Genomic DNA, 16572 nt, shown 5'->3' with positions numbered 1-16572 from the left:
ACTGAGCTCTGAAGCACTCTGAACTCACAGGTCCATATTTGTGTATCCTATATCTGCAGGGTAGACCCAACTTCTCTCTCTCTTCATTTTATTAGTAACTGATGGTGGTGACTGGGGCGAAGCAGTACCTGGGTCTCACTTTCTACAAAGAGTGGATAAAGTTGCTGAGTTGTTTCCTAGGGAGTAAGGAAGACTAAGGGATATGTCAGCTGTCTTCAACTCCTTGAAGAGCTTTATTAAAATTCAAATTGATTGTTCCATCTTGTTTCAGAAAGAGTAACAGTAAGATTTTGACTATTACAAATATCATTTGAACCATTAGATTAAAACTAACAAACATTCTCCCTTATAAACTGTGAGTGTCTCATCACCAGGAGTGGTTAAACCAGGCAAACAGAAGGCAGATGGTAACAGATGGCTGCTGAGTCTGAGTTTTCGATGCTATGTTTTTTATGTATATATCACCAGTTGATACAAGAATCCCTATCATTTCTTTATTGTCCCCCTTGGCCACCAAGCTGTGGTCTCAATGCTAATGAGTTTACACTTTTCTCTTCTGTTTTTACAGGGATTTAAGGAAATTTTGACTATAGTATTGTTTACTATGCTATAAGTTTGATAAAACCAATATATTCTTTTGAGTGAATAAATATGAATAAAATATAAATTATAAAACATTAGTAGACATTAGATTATAATTCTAATCTTTGTCAACTCATTGGTATGCTTGCTTTATAAAAAAATAGTTGTCAAGCTGTTTCATGTTCCTTTGAAAACTCTTCACATCCAGTGAGAATAAATTAACAGAAGGAGGCTGACCCTGTCCCTTCAAAATTTACAAGGAAGAAAAATTCTACAAAATTATATAAAACATCAATGATAAATAATATTTAACTCAAACATAAAAAAGAACAGAAAAATATGAAGAAGGAAGGCTGTTAGAGAAAAATGGGGCATCCAAAACACATTTTGTTCCTACTAACGAAACTTCAAAACGACAGATTTTATAAAAACAATTTAAAAATAAGGGCTCTAAAGTTTCATTGCTGCAACAGTTAATAATTTTTTTTTGTCTTTTTAGGCCACACCTGTGGCATATGGAAGTTCTCAGGTGAAGGGTCAGACTGGAGCTGCAGGTGCCAGCCTACACCACAGCCACAGTAATGCAGGATCCGAGCAGCGTCTGTGACCTACACCACAGCTCACAGCAACCCCGGATCCCTAACCCACTGAGTGAGGCCAGGTATCAAACCCATGTCCTCATGGATACCAGTTGGGTTTGTTAACTACTAAGCTACAATGGGAACTCCTCTATGGTAGTTAATAGTTTCAACAGAAATCTTGTTGAAATCATTGTTACCGACTGCCGGCCATTTTTCAGTATTTGATAATGAACGCTTCTTAAGATTGGCTTAAGCTATGAAATGTTAGTATAAAATTCTTTCTAGGAAATATACTATTAAAAACTGTTTCCTGAATTACATTCTTAAGTACATGGAAAAGTATAGAAACATGATTAGGTGGACTGATTGAAATATGTATCTATGCACAGTGACTGCAAGGATGATCTAGAAATGACAGTGCTGAGAAATTATTATTCTCAGACAACAATATAAAAATTTAGAAAGGTGATTATTAGAATTTTTAATAATCTGAATATTTTTGATAAAATTTTGTTTATTCTTATAACAGATGCTTTTTCCATGACAGTGAATCAATTACTATGAGCCCTACTGAATTTAAATTTGCCATAGGAGTTACTGCCCAGTTGTGTCAGGTAATAGATTATATTTGTTCACATTTCTTCACTTCACATGAGTGAAGTGAAGAAATGTGAACAAACAGACAGCACTGACAAGGCTTTAGAGATTTAATATTTCAAATGTTTCTGTCTATGCTTTTGAGAGGATATCCTGAAATCCTTATAGGATAATCTATGAGATTATGCACATTCTTTGCAAGAGATTCCAAGTTTTGGGTTTTTTTTTTGCCTTTTTTAAATTTTTCTTTAGGTCTGCTCCTATGGCACATGGAAGTTCCCAGGATAGGGCTTGGATTAGAGCTACAGCTGCCTGTGTATACCACAGCCACAGCAATGTGGAATCCGAGCCACATCTGCGACCTACACCACAGCTTCATGGTGACACAGGATCTTTAACCCACTAAGCAAGGCCAGGGACCAAACCCTCATCCTCATGGATACTAGTTGGGTTTGTTATCACTGTGCCACAATGGGAACACAAGGAATTCTGAGTTTTATGATGAGTTACAGCTAATGGAACACTTATTTTGCCAAATTACATCCCCAAACCAGATTTTTCTATGATGTGGCAGAAAGAAGACCTTTCTAAGATAGCTATCCAATACTAAAAGATGTTGCCTTGGAAGGTAATAATAATAATGGCATGAATAAAAATATTGATAATGCTATTGATAATTTACTGAGGATTTACTATGTGCCAGGCATCATGCCAAGTGCTGTACATGTCTTATTTCATTAGCATAACACTGCAAGTAGTAATATTATCTTTAGTTTATAGATTAAGATTATTAAACTCTGAGAAAAATGTTAAGCAACTTGCCAAAGTTCACATGAGTGGACATGATAGAAAGGAATCTAAATCTAGGTCTGCTTAATTCTAGAGCCCACGCTCCTAACCAACTCACTAAATACATCATCCCTGGAGATGTTCAAGCTTAGTCCAGAAGACAGCTTGGCAAGAATAGGCTAGAAAGGCTTCCAATATCAGCTGGATGGTTGAACCAAGTGAATTAAAACTTTCAAACCCTGAGAATCTGTGATTCTATGTTTATATAAGTCAGAAATGTATTTTTATGTACCTTTAAACTTCAGAAGAAGAATCGTGACTAGAATTTCATCAAAGATGGATTTAAAATCAGTTTTAATTTAAAACACTAAAAAGGAATATAAAATAGTTTAGAAAATTTGGTTCCAAAACAAATGTTCTCTTCAAATTGTGGGTTAAATTTAGTCAAAGAAAAATGGTGCAATGCCTTGCTTCAGGCCCTTGTATCTCATCAAAGTATTGAAATTTCTTTTCCACTGCTCTCCCTGTCCGAGGCTTGTCTCAATGTTCCATTCATCTCTTTTCATGTCAGTCACCACAGAAAGCCCCAGATTTCCTGGCCACTCCATCTTCAGCAAAATCTCGATATTCTTGACCTCTTGAATGGTTCCTTTACCTTTTTTTCTCTAGTGAGAATTGGCCTCTTCCATAGGGCACTCCTTCCCTGAAGACTTCTCAGGTGATGGCTGCTGTTTTCTCTACAATTCTTGTACTGGATGACCTGAAGATGGGACAGACATTCTCTTTGTCCCTCTTTGCTGCTTTCAATCATTCTTTTTCCATCGTCTTGAAAATTCTGAATTCCATATCAAACTGCCCACTGCTTCTCCTTAATTCTGTTATCAACTAACTCACAAGCTACCACCAACCCCCTATTCTCTGTTATTTTAGTTTCTGGCTTACTAGTCCTTTTTCTAATATTGTAAAATTATTGGTAAAGAAGAAGGCCCCAGTGATTGGCCTCCCCTTTCTTTGATGGTCTCTTTTTCCAATGATCTAGGCTCTGCATTACTTAAGCCACCTAATGTCATTGTCAAAAGGCACTTCTTATCCTGCTCTGTGTTTTCTCTCCTCTTCTCATGTTCATCCCCACCTGCAACTGTATGGTTTATCACCTTATAAAAGACTATGTAATTTATAATTCCTTAAGCTTTTGTAAATTACTTGTTTTCCCCCCGGATAGAATGTAAATTCCCGAAGACCAGAGTTTTTTTTTTTGTTTGTTTTTTTGTTTTTTTTTTTTTTTCCCCCCACTGTAAAGCAAGGGGGTCAGGTTATCCTTGCATGTATACATTACAATTATATTTTTCCCCCATTTTTTTTTTAAAGTTGATTGTAGGAGACATTGGGTAGGTATTTTCAAATCTTTCTTCTTCCCCAGACACACAGGTAGACTAGATTTCTCAGCTACCTTTGTGATTTGTTTCTGGTCAATGAAATGTGAATGAAATGATATGTACTATTTCAAGGCCTGACCTCCCTGTTTTCTCTCTTCCTGCAACTGCTGTGTGACTACAGAGAGTTCAACCAATGACTGATGTTCTCTATAGGGTAGTGGAGCCCCAAGATAGTAACAACCTGAGTTCCTGAATCACCTCCTGATGGCAGCTTATCAAACATACCAGTGATCTTTTACCTGAGATAGAATTAGTATTCTGTTATATTAAGTCCTGAAAATTATTGGGTTGTTATAGCAGTTAGCTATTCTGAATCATATAATGATATATCCCAAGCACCTGAAATTATGACTGAAGCATGGTAATTGTTCATTAACAGATACAATTTCCTTTATTTTTCAATATAATGTAATAAAAATTCTCAAAAATCACTAGTACCTGCTTAGTGAGTATTTCAAAACTAGTATTTCAAAACCAAGGCTAACAGAGAATATGGTTTGCCTGGAATTTCCCTGAATTCTGATGACCTGTGCTAAGAAATTAGGTGGCAAGGGAAATGATTTCCCTGGAAAACCAGGTCTTACTCTAGCTGTAACAACAGAATAGAAAGGCTAATGTTTGAAACACTCTGTGAATTAATCTATTCTGAACTAAGTTTTCTTTTCCTATCTTCCCTCCTTTCTTTCTTGGTGTTTAAAACCTTTGTTTAGAGCTTAGGACATTTTTGATGTACTGGCAAATGACCAATTCAGCTGGTTACTATTCTCACATTTACTTTCCTAATTTATAGTACAAGTACTCTAGTATGATGAGCAGAATTAAAGTCCTTATTTGAATGCTGATCTTATGATTATCTTAAGATATTTGAGGTCAAAAATACACTGCTTCTTTTCTAGGGACCTCCAAGATTTACCAAACATTTACCAAAAATATTTCTCTTTTGATTTATAAATGAGTGAAAAATCTGATGACTTTAAACACTGCCAGTAAAAAGCTAAGATATAATGATAATACTTAAATTCAGAAAAACAAGGCTTTCTGACTGACTTCATGTATATATCAACTTAACAAATGTTACTAACTGTGCAAGTGAAATTATGTAACACAGACAATACAAACCATTTAATAACTCTGCCCATAAATAGCATGAACATATACAGACAAGTATGTCAAGAAACATTATCTCATTGAAAGAACCGTAATGACTTGGGGAAGAAAGGAAAAATAATATATATTAGAAATACAGTTGTTGCTTCTTTTTTCCACATTATATATCTATTTAAGTTGGAACAGAGTTCCTCGGTTTTTCCTTACCTATAGTGAATGATTTGTAGCAATAATGTAATATAGACTGAAAAAAGCATTTGCTTTTCTATTTAAGTACATAATTTGATCATATTTAGAGACATTTTCCAGAGATCTGCAAATTATATTTTGATTTCCTAATTCACTCTTTTCTCTGCCACTTGCTATACATTCTATGTATAATACAATACCATGTTACTGATTATATCAATTACTGATTTATGTTTAACATATAACTTTTAAATAGACTGTTTTCTCAGAATTGTTGGTTTTGTGTCTTTTTATATTATTAGTAATACTTGCAATTTTAAAGGAGCAAATCTGAATTAATAGAAACACAGCCATTGTTTGCAATTTAAAGTAGAAGGCTATCTTATGAAAAGCTTCAATAGGAATTGTGTTCAGTACTACAATTTTTTCAAGAATTTTCTTAAAAAGGCTATTAAAATATATTCCTACTGCTTTTTGAAACACTATTCCCCTAAGAATAGGTTTTTTAAGGCATCGATGACTTGAGGATCCAAAGCTTCTATAATCTAAAATGTATTATATTTGAGAACTTCAAAGTAGTTATAAACATTATTTTGTAATATATACTAGCATACAATTATCTTCACTATGTACTACAAGCTGTATAATCTGGGTTTAAAATCTTAAACATACCTCTTGTTAGTCTTATAAATTATGATTTTTAGGAAATGTTCAGTTGGTTATCCACATGGAGTACTCATCTATTGGAGGAGTGGTCTGCAAACATTTAGAAAACATGTACTGGTCAGTTTTTCCATTGTGGAGTTGCTGTTTGACCTCAGCATGACCTATCTGAAGGAGCCCAGAAGCACAAGTGGAATCTAATTCCAAGTGGGAAAAATATCTTATAATAGTGTGCATGAACTAGAAAAATATCAGAGTCCTAAGCTACCCCAGATGGAAGTTTAGTCACTGTGAAAAAGAACTTCATCCACAAAGAAAGGTGGAAATCCTTAGTTTGGGGGAAATGCTCTAGCAAACTTACTTTAAAAATTCCCTAAAAACCGAAGGAGAAACAGCATCTGCCTCCTTGGTCTGTGTGTGTTTTTGAATAAACTCCCGAGTGTATCTTTGACCTCAGCACAGTTTATTCAGAGCGGTTGGCAGGCACAAATATGGACCCACATTTTCCTAATCTGACTTCCAAATTCTTTCTTGCATTTTGCTTGGTTGTATCCTGTGCATTTCAACTTGGCATTTCAGCATTTGTCACTGATCCTATTTTAAAAATCAAGCTTGCCGTTGTTTTGGCTCAGGTAGTTTAAAAAAAAAAACATTGAAAAGCAACGAACTATTCAAGAGGTCTTGGGAAAGAAAGCAAAGCCAGCTGTTTCCTGTTAATAAGAACCTAACATTCTTTAGGCTCTGGTCTCATCTTCTGTCCACTATTTCTCCTCTAATGTCTAAGCAAATATCATATCAATTGACTCAAGATGAGAATAAAAGCAAATTTCCTTTCAAAATTTCAGGGATGTTCTTTGGGAAAAACACAAGGTTAGGAAAGCAGATATGTTTATTTTAAATTTGAGATAAGAATTAAATGATACAGAAGCCTGATTGCAGGAGAAAGTATGATATTTGCTTTAGGGCAAGCCTTTCCCATTTCTACAGTGTCTCAAATCAGTCCCAACTTCCCTAGTCCTCAGATACTAACGGGAGAAGCATTGTTATTTTAACATTCTTTAAGGTCCCTTTTCTTCAAAGCTTACCTATGTACTAATCTCTCAGAGAACTGGAACTCATCAGTTGATCAATTAATTCATGCAAAAGTGCTGAAGAGTAACATATATATATATATAAGCTTTCAATTTTATTTTTGTTTAATTTTTTATAATGATTTTTATTTTTTCTATTTTAGCTGATTTATAGGGTTCTGTCAATCTTCTACTGCACAGATGGTGACCCAGTCACACATAGATGTATAAGCAACATTGATAACCTTTACCTTAATCACAGAAATTTTTGGGTCTGTGACAGGTAATTTCTGAGGGTCTTTCTGGTTAGAGTGAGTGCTGTCAAATCACATTACATAGAAACATCCATAATCTGCTTAAACACGAATGAATGTAGACCTATTTTTTTTTTTTTCAGGATGTTTGTCTATGTATAATTCCCATGCAATTTAAAGAGTTTGACAAGTATCTGTATGGATTACGCATTTTAGTTAGCAGTTAGTGGGTACTATTGGTTAAGCAGGCCTGACTGATAAAAAATGACTTACATGAAATAAATTCTGATGTTCTTGATTAATCAGTTCTTTCTAGAGTTCTTTCATTAAGCAAATATCCAATGTTCATTTTTAAAGTCAGGAAGGCACAAGATAGATCATTAAAACATATTAACCTCATTTGGTTTCCTGTGACTTTGCTTTTCTCTTCTTTTTGGAGGAGAAATTCATTTTAGGAGATGACAATCCTCTTAGGCAGATATGGACAGCAAGAAGGTGCTAGATTAGAAAGAGTAGACTGAACATTTAGAAAAGGAGTTCTACAATGGGATGGAAACCTAGCACTTGATATACAAATGTCCTTATACTTTGAAGAAGCAATTATTGACCAGGGCTGTATATTGTTGTTGTTAAATTCTATTTTTTTGTTGTTGTTGTTAAATTCTATTTTTCTATCTCTTTACTCTTCATAATCTCTGATAATACTTTTGATTTGCTTATTTCTTTTAATTTTGCAATGTGAGTTTACCTAGAGAAGAAGCCCCAACTATAGTTGAAAGTATCTGCTAAAGATGTGATTATAAAAGTGATTTTTGGAGTTCCTGTTGTGGCTCAGTGGTTAATGAATCTGACTAGCTACCATGAGGACACAGGTTTGATCCCTGGTCTTTCTCAGTGGGTTAAAGATCTGGTGTTCCTGTGAGCTGTGGTGTAGGTTGCAGACATGGCTCAGATCCTCAATTGCTGTGGCTGTGGCTGTGGTCAGCAGCTGTAGCTCCAATTTGATCCCTAGCCTGGGAACCTCCATATGTTGCAGGTGCAGCCTTAGAAAGCAAAAAAAAAAAAAAAAAAAGCAAAGGAAAAAAAGTGATTTTCAAAGAATCATACTGATAGACTCTCAATTTGGGAGGAAAAACATGTAACAGATAAAATTTTCAATAACTTCTACTAGTCTTTCAGTAGCAGTTCTTTCAAGTCACTCATTTTACCTGCTGTTTAGTGGGCTTTCTTCATAATATTGTAGTTAAATTACCTAACTACAAATTCTGTCATTTGTAGTTAATAAGACATTCATTTTGGTTATTAAGACATCTTTCTTCTCCACACTTCTTTCTCTGGTGTTGGTTTGATGAGGAGAGAAAGGGAAGAGATTTGTCCTTATAGCAACAGTGCATAGCAAGTTGGCTATACACTTCTTGGTTGATTGTAACTTTTGCTTCTAGATGAGAATCATCCCTTATGTGTGGTAGTGAAATTACCTATCTGTCTATTGTTGGCTGTGGCTTCCATCTGTATGGTAGGTGCTCAAGTGTTGGCACTCTTGTGGCATGACCAGTTGTGAGTTCTTCACAGGACCTGATAATGGCCTCCTGATGCATGACCCTGATATGGAATATCTGTCATAGGTTGAATATCTTCTTACCTCTCACAGCAGGCAGACTACCTGCAATATCTTGTTTCTGGCATACTCCCTGGATAGGTGTATCTGTTGGAGTGGCAACTGTCAAAATGACTTTGCTATGTCACCTTTTCTCTTGTCTTGCTGTACTGCAGAGATCCTTGGGCATTCTTGCAACAGACCTGATGAGAATGCAAGCTGTCCTCCTGGCACTTCAAGCCTCTGATCTTCCACTTCTTTCCTGCCTCTTCTCTATAGCAAGGCTATATCAGATGCTTTGCTTGTCAGAAGCTCAGCCACTGTTAGTAGCAACTGGAGGCAGTTTGAAAACTCCTTTCTTATTGGAAAGATGGATCTGGAGGATCAATTCTAATGACTTTCCTCAACCAGAGGAAGGATGTCGGGAGGAATGTTGTTCTCCACCAGCTCTCTAGTGCTCCAAAATGTCAATTCTCACTTGCTTCCAATCCTTTCATTTTATATATCTATAAGGTAAAAGTCACCAAACTAGTTTGGTCTCTGTCACTAACTATGTTATGTAATTACACTAATAACTGGCAAAAACTGGTTTTGGAATAAATACAACCAACTCTTGGTAAGAATATAAATTGGCATGTAGGGGAAGAAGCATAGATGCCTGGAAGGAAAACAAGCTCTGAGCTTTTGCTCTGCCACTGAGGATGTCAGTCGGTGTCTTTTACTGACAGGAGGAATGCAGAACTTTTATGAATCCTACAAGTCTGTTAATGGAGGTGAGTTAGGGAGATTTCACTATGAACTATGGTACTTGCACTGTAAAGCAACTTTATGAATCTGAGGTTGAATGATATCACCCAAACCTTCTAGCTAATTAGTCACGGTTAGGACATGGAATCAACTCTTCTGACTTTATTTGTAGAACTCTTTCTACTACAATATTTATATCCATCAGGGTTTAGTCAGGAAAACAGAAACCATTACAGATAGTTCAAACAGAATTATTTATTAGAAGGAACCTCTTTACATTAGCCATGAAAGAGACAAGACAGTGAACAGGGAAGAGTGAAACAACTGAGAAGATAGCTATTGCAGAGAGGTGCTCCCATGTCTAGGGCTCAATGTGTTACCAGAGCTCATGTGATGAAGGCTATGACCAGGATAGATGCTGGTCAAAAGAAAGCTGGGATCACAGAAGGTGGGAGTTGGAGCCATGGAAATGGCACAGCCATTTAATCAGAAAAGCCAACCAAAGTAGAGAGAGATAGGGAGAAATATCTGGTTTCTTCCTTTATCCTGCCCTTCATTCTCCCGTCTGTGCCTCTCCTTTTCCAATATTTGCTTTTTTTGGAAATAGGTATGTCATAAGCCTGATAGTATTACTTAGAGAAACATGTAACTATGGGCTAAGAAAAAAACATGTCATATCTAAAAACTTAGCCCTAAAAAGGAAAATGTAAAGAGTTAAAAGAAGCAAACTCCCAGTAAGATAGGCCCTTAATATTATTAAAAAAAATTATGTTACTCATAATAGCCAAAACATGGAAACAACCTTAGTGTCCATAGATGGATGAATGGATAAAGAAAATTTTACAAATATGTGCATACACACACACACACACACACACACACACAATGGCATATTATCAGCCATAAATGAAGGAAATTTGCCATTTTTAACATGAATGGATCTTGAAGGATTATGCTAAGTGAAATAAGACAGAGAAAGACAAAAACTGTATGATCTCACTTATATGTAGAATCTAAAAATGCTGAACCCATAGAAACAGAGAGTAGGGTAGTGATGCCAGGGGCTGGAGGGTAGGGAAATGGGAAGATGTTTGTCAAAGATTGCAAACTTCTAGTTGTAAGGTAAATATGTTCTGGGGAAAAATAAATATTATACAAATAGAAATTGATAAAAGTAGACATGGAAATTGTACCATTTACCCTTTTTGATCTCCATCATACCTTTTACTGTAATTATATCTTTTTGCTTTTATAGGAAAAGGAGAAAAATGAAGAGGAAGAAGATCCAAAAAGAGGAGCAGAGGGGGCAGAAATCATCAGAGAGACAAATCTGGAGAGGCACAGACAGCACAGGTAGAAAAGCAAGGCTAGTAATTGAAATTCCAGATTAAAATGTTTAAGCAATACTATATATATATATATATATATATATATACATACACACACACACATATATATACACAGCATTTCAATGCACAGTCCCCATTTAAATGAGAGGAAGGAGAAAGGACAATGAGGGTGAATGGGAAAGAATACATATCAAACAAACCCTTTCCCTACAGCATTATTTTCCCTTAGGCCGACCTTGATTTCTTCCCATCAGAAGAGGTGCCACAGATGTGCTGGTAGTATATCCCTAAACTCATGTTTTGTCTTTTTTTTTTGTTGTTGTTGTTGTTGCTATTTCTTGGGCCGCTCCCGCGGCATATGGAGGTTCCCAGGCTAGGGGTTGAATCGGAGCTGTAGCCACCGGCCTACACCAGAGCCACAGCAACGCAGGATCCGAGCCGTGTCTGCAACATACACCACAGCTCACGGCAACGCCAGATCGTTAACCCACTGCGCAAGGGCAGGGACTGAACCCGCAACCTCATGGTTCCTAGTCGGATTCGTTAACCACTGCGCCACGACGGGAACTCCCCTAAACTCATGTTTTAATGAGCATTGTACACAACTTTTTTTTTTTATGACTTAAAGTCATCTAAACTCAAAGGTCTAAGTTTAGACAACAGAAAGAAGTATAAACAGAAAAGGGAAGGGTTTATCTTCATAAAGAAGAGAAAATGCTTAAAAGTTGACCATAAACAGGAGAGAGAAAACAGACTACTATGCTTCGATTCTTATACCTGCCAGGGCTAGTCTAGCTGCTGCTCTGAGCAATTTGCTCTGCTTTAATTTTGTCAGTTTCTATTTGTCACTTAGCCTTGGTCTCCAATTGTGGTCAGGTAATTGTCATCTCTTATCTCCATTTGGAAATGTTTATATGTAGATAGTCCTGTAACTTGAAACAGGTCACTGATTTTTCATAATGTTAGGGTTCTTTTATTTTCTGCTTTTCATGATTAAAAGATACTTACTGAGGAACAGAGACCACTGTTAAATAATTTATACCAAAGGCACCCAATATCATGACAGAATTCAGGATGTGGTGGGAGACTGGCAGGTGGGGAAGGAGAGACAGAGGAGTAGTTGGCAGGACCTGTGTGTATCATCTTCTTAGTTTAGAAGCCCATATGGTGCTTCATAATCCTCTGCTCAATTGCTGTATAGTTTTAGTCTACATCCTATTAAAAATAAAGTCTATTAAGAAGAACATTGTAGATACATTATAAATCTCATGTTAGAATTTACAAGAATTTTTCAGGAGCAGTGTTTTGAGTGTAATATTGACTGACCTTGAACAATAAATTGAGACATCGACTTTTTTGATAAAAAAATATACTTATTTCAGAAAATGCTTCCACTATTTAAAAATTAAAAATTACATGTGGTTAATTAAAATAAAGTGCAATTTTAATGTTGTGAACAAAATAAAACAAAATATAACAAATAACTCTCACCCCTCCCAAAACCCCATACTTTATTGTTGATAACGGAGATATGCCCTGTTCCTTCTGCAGCTTGATGTACAAAGGTCTAAGTCCTGATTTTAAACACTGTGGATGAACTCCCCAAGAGAAAGCACAGTTCCTGATCTTCAGAATCTTGTAATTTGGCTTATCTGATGACATACAGCTTACAAGAGCAAGTTGTAGTGTCTCCCAACAATAGTCAGTGACATATTAGGGACTATTTTACAGGTTAGTAGAGTAGAGTGTTGCTTAGAATTAGTCATACCAACTTGTAAGTTCTATTTACAATGATAATTTTTAGAAAGCATAAATAAATATAATTAAAGTAAAATAGATTTTATTTTCTATAATCTTATTGATATTTTTTATCTGAGTTATTTCTACTATCAACATTTCATAATCAGTTACAAAGCATATTTCGTAGTCTTCAATATCTGCATCGATTGTGTCAGTATAAGAGGGGCACCTTGTTCTCTGACAGCTATACTTCCTACTGCCCACTGCTTCCTAGATTTGTAATTTAATGAAACAGTGGAGCTGCCTTGAATAGACTTACTCAGAGCACAGTCACAAAAACATAGACTGCTACAAAGGTCAAAGGGAAAAAGAGATATGGAAGAAATGCATATCAATGATAATTCTTACAAGTGTACTCACCCTCTGATTTCCTTTATCATTGGCCTGTAACTTCTGGCGTTTGACTCTGGAGACAAATGCTTGTTTTCATTAGTATGATTTTCCCCTAAAAGATAAATATATGGCTTTGGCAGAGAATTCAAAACAAATGTGAAAAGTGACAAACATCCAAGTTATTATCTTGACAACTGGCTTTTATGCACTAGTTGGACATCTTCAAGAACCAAAGATTTGTCATCCATTGATGTAAATCTATGCTGTAGAAACTAAAGATATGCCACAGAATCAAGACATTTCAATTCCAAAAATAGATACTGTTATTTTATTTGTAATAGAATAATAGAATATGCTATAAAGGATAAAGATAAGATTAATAATAATCTTAAACACCGAAAAATACAAAAATTAAAAGAATTCAATCAAGTCTTACATTCAGAATATATCAGGATAAATATAAAATTTAATTCAGGCCATCATTAATAAATCCACAAATAACAAGTGCTGGAGGGGCTGTGGAGAAAAGGGAACCCTCCTGCACTGCTGGTGGGAATGTAAACTGGTACAGCCACTATGGAGAACAGTTTGGAGATACCTTAGAAATCTATACATAGAACTTCCATATGACCCTGCAATCCCACTCTTGGGCATCTATCCGGACAAACCTCTACTTAAAAGAGACACTTGCACTTGCATGTTCATTGCAGCACTATTCACAATAGCCAGGACATGGAAACAATCCAAATGTCCATCGACAGATGATTGGATTTGGAAGATGTGGTATATATACACAATGGAATACTACTCAGCCATAAAAAAGAATGACATCATGCCATTTGCAGCAACATGGATGGAACTAGAGAATCTCATCCTGAGTGAAATGAGCCAGAAAGACAAAGACAAATACCATATGATATCACTTATAACTGGAATCTAATATCCAGCACAAATGAACATCTCCTCAGAAAAGAAAATCATGGACTTGGAGAAGAGACTTGTGGCTGCCTGATGGGAGGGGGAGGGAGTGGGAGGGATCGGGAGCTTGGTCTTATCAGACACAACCTAGAATAGATTTACAAGGAGATCCCGCTGAATAGCATTGAGAACTATGTCTAGATACTCATGTTGCAACAGAAGAAAGGGTGGGGGAAAAACTGTAATTGCAATGTATACATGTAAGGATAACTTGATCCCCTTGCTGTACAGTGGGAAAATTAAAAAAAAAAAAAAAAAAGATTAAAATTTAATTCATACTGTTTGAGCAAAATGAGAGAATGAGACTGGCAAATCAAATACTCTAGTTAATAAATAGTAACAAAATGTGAATATTTTAATGAAATCTTTATATGAAATCATTATAAGCAAACAAGTCACAAAATTTGAAAAAAAAACTGACATGATAAATATACTCAAACTATATTTAGGTTTTTTTTTTATTCAAAATTATATTGGGCTTATTATTTTGATCATATATTAGATCCTTCTAGCAACTCTGGTACTCAGTAAATATTTATCAAAGAATAAATATGCGGAAGCAGATGCTAATATGATTCTGGTTGAGAGAATGAATGGCTTACATATTACATAGTATATGTAGCATTTACATTGACCTTACAAAAAAGTTTAATTCATACAGAATGTTAGATATTTTCATATATTTCGGTGATTTTTCTTCACCCTAAATTTATCAAACTACTTGGTAGCAGTTCAGAAATTTGGCATTTTCTCTAGTGTTAAAAAGTAATTTGGTCTTAAAGCACATATATAGATATATCTGTCAAATAAAGGATAAAAATATATCTCTCTTTTGTTAAATCGAGCATAGTTAAAAAATAATCACAGAACATATGTTAATATATTTTGAAGTATTTAGAGTTGAGTTTTTAATTTTAAGCATTTTTTTCCTGAAATTATATAGGTTTAGATATTATAAAATGATAAACTAATTTGAAATGGCAATGTGTAATTTAAAAATTATCTAATTAAAGCAAGGTATTTCATAATTACATAAAGTTATTAAAATAGGTTTTAAAATATTTTCAGCAAATGCTTCTAAATGCCCAATATAAAACACTCAAATTGATTTTGATTTTGATGTATTGGACTTGGAATTGATAGGTTTATTAGTTGGAAAAGAATTTTAATATCCAGGCACAGCCTTAAGCCAATCATTTCCTGCTCTAGTTGCAAAACTTCATTTACAATAGTTAATTTGGGATTTTAAAATTTAATTAATATTTCCTTTTTTAACATGTGAAAGTAATTAAGTCATAGCAGATTTGCCTATAAATATTCATGACTAAGTAACAAAATACTTTCGAATTTTCTTCTATGTTCATTGCATTAATATTCCATTATTAGTTAAATTAATTAAACATGAACAAATATAGGCCTAATGATCAGTCTGGAATGGTTTTAAAAGTAATTTAGATATATAAAAGCTTTTTTTATAAACAAGCTTTTTTTTATAAGCCTCACAAGAATAGTTCAAGGTTGGCAGAGCAGCTTTTCTTATATCCCTTTATTTTATATTTAATGATAGCTGCCGTTTATCAAATCTTTCCTTCAACACAGAGCCATGGGAAAGAAGCAGAACTGCCACTTTTTACAGATAACATAATAGAAAATCCTAAAGATGCTACCAGAAAACTACTAGAGGTTATCAATGAATTTAGTAAAATTACAGGATACAAAATTAATACATAGAAATCTCTTGCATTGCTATACATTAACAGCAAACTAGAAGAGAAATTAAGGAAACAATCCCATTTACCATTGCATCAAAAAGAATAAAATACCTAGGAGGAAATCTACAGAAGCAGGCAAAAGACCAGTACTCTGAAGACTATAAGACACTGATGAAAGAAATCAAAGATGACCCAAACAGATGGAAAGGTATACCACGTTCTTGAATTGGAAGAATAAATGTTGTCAAACTGACTATACTATCCAAGGCAATCTACAGATTCAGAGCAATTCCTATCAAGTTACCCATTTTTCACAGAATTAGAACAAAGAATTTTAAAATTTGTATTCAAACACAAAAGATCCTAAATAGCCAAAACAATCATGAGAAAGAAAAATGGGAATTAGAGGAATCAGGCTCTCTGACTTAGACCATACTACAAAGCTGCAGTCATCAAAACAGTATGGTACTAACACAAAAACAGAACTATAGATAGATCAATGAAACAGGAAAGAAAGCCCAGAAATAAACCCATGCACTTAATTAATGTCAATTAATATATGACAAATGAGGCAAGAATATACAATGGATAAAAGACATTCTCTTCAATAAATGGCACTGGGAAAACTGGACAGCTACATGGAAAAGAATGAAATTGGAACACTCTCTAAACCATACACAAAAATAAACTCAAAATGGATTAAAGACCTAACTTCAAGGCTGAATACTATGAAACTCCTATAGGAAAACATAGACACTCTGTGATATAAATTGCAGCAATATCTCTTT

The 16572-nt window shown here is 34.9% G+C and overlaps 1 long non-coding RNA gene across 8 annotated transcripts in view; it reads right to left on the bottom strand.

Annotated features, from left to right (window-relative positions):
* LOC102158086 (uncharacterized) overlaps window positions 1-16572 on the bottom strand; it is a 54698-nt gene that overhangs the window by 24726 nt on the left and 13400 nt on the right. For 3 of the 8 annotated variants that reach the window (XR_014829881.1, XR_014829884.1, XR_014829880.1), the window contains exons 2-3: window positions 13122-13206; window positions 5954-6037 (exon numbers count right to left, since the gene is read on the bottom strand). This is a non-coding gene — a long non-coding RNA (uncharacterized LOC102158086). Of the gene's footprint in view, window positions 1-3204; window positions 3310-4349; window positions 6038-7541; window positions 7767-8910; window positions 9372-13121; window positions 13207-16572 lie in introns of those variants that run through there. The other 5 variants (XR_014829883.1, XR_014829886.1, XR_014829879.1 and 2 more) reach the window with 4 other exon arrangements.

Source organism: Sus scrofa, chromosome 15 (assembly GCF_054392235.1).
Source record: "Sus scrofa isolate SSC_HxYL_T2T_F1_AM1 chromosome 15, Sscrofa_HxYL_maternal_Yorkshire_Landrace_v2.0, whole genome shotgun sequence".
NCBI classification, from domain to species: Eukaryota; Metazoa; Chordata; class Mammalia; order Artiodactyla; family Suidae; genus Sus; species Sus scrofa.
Note: the sequence above shows the minus strand (reverse complement) of the source record. Positions and strands in the feature narration are given on the sequence as shown.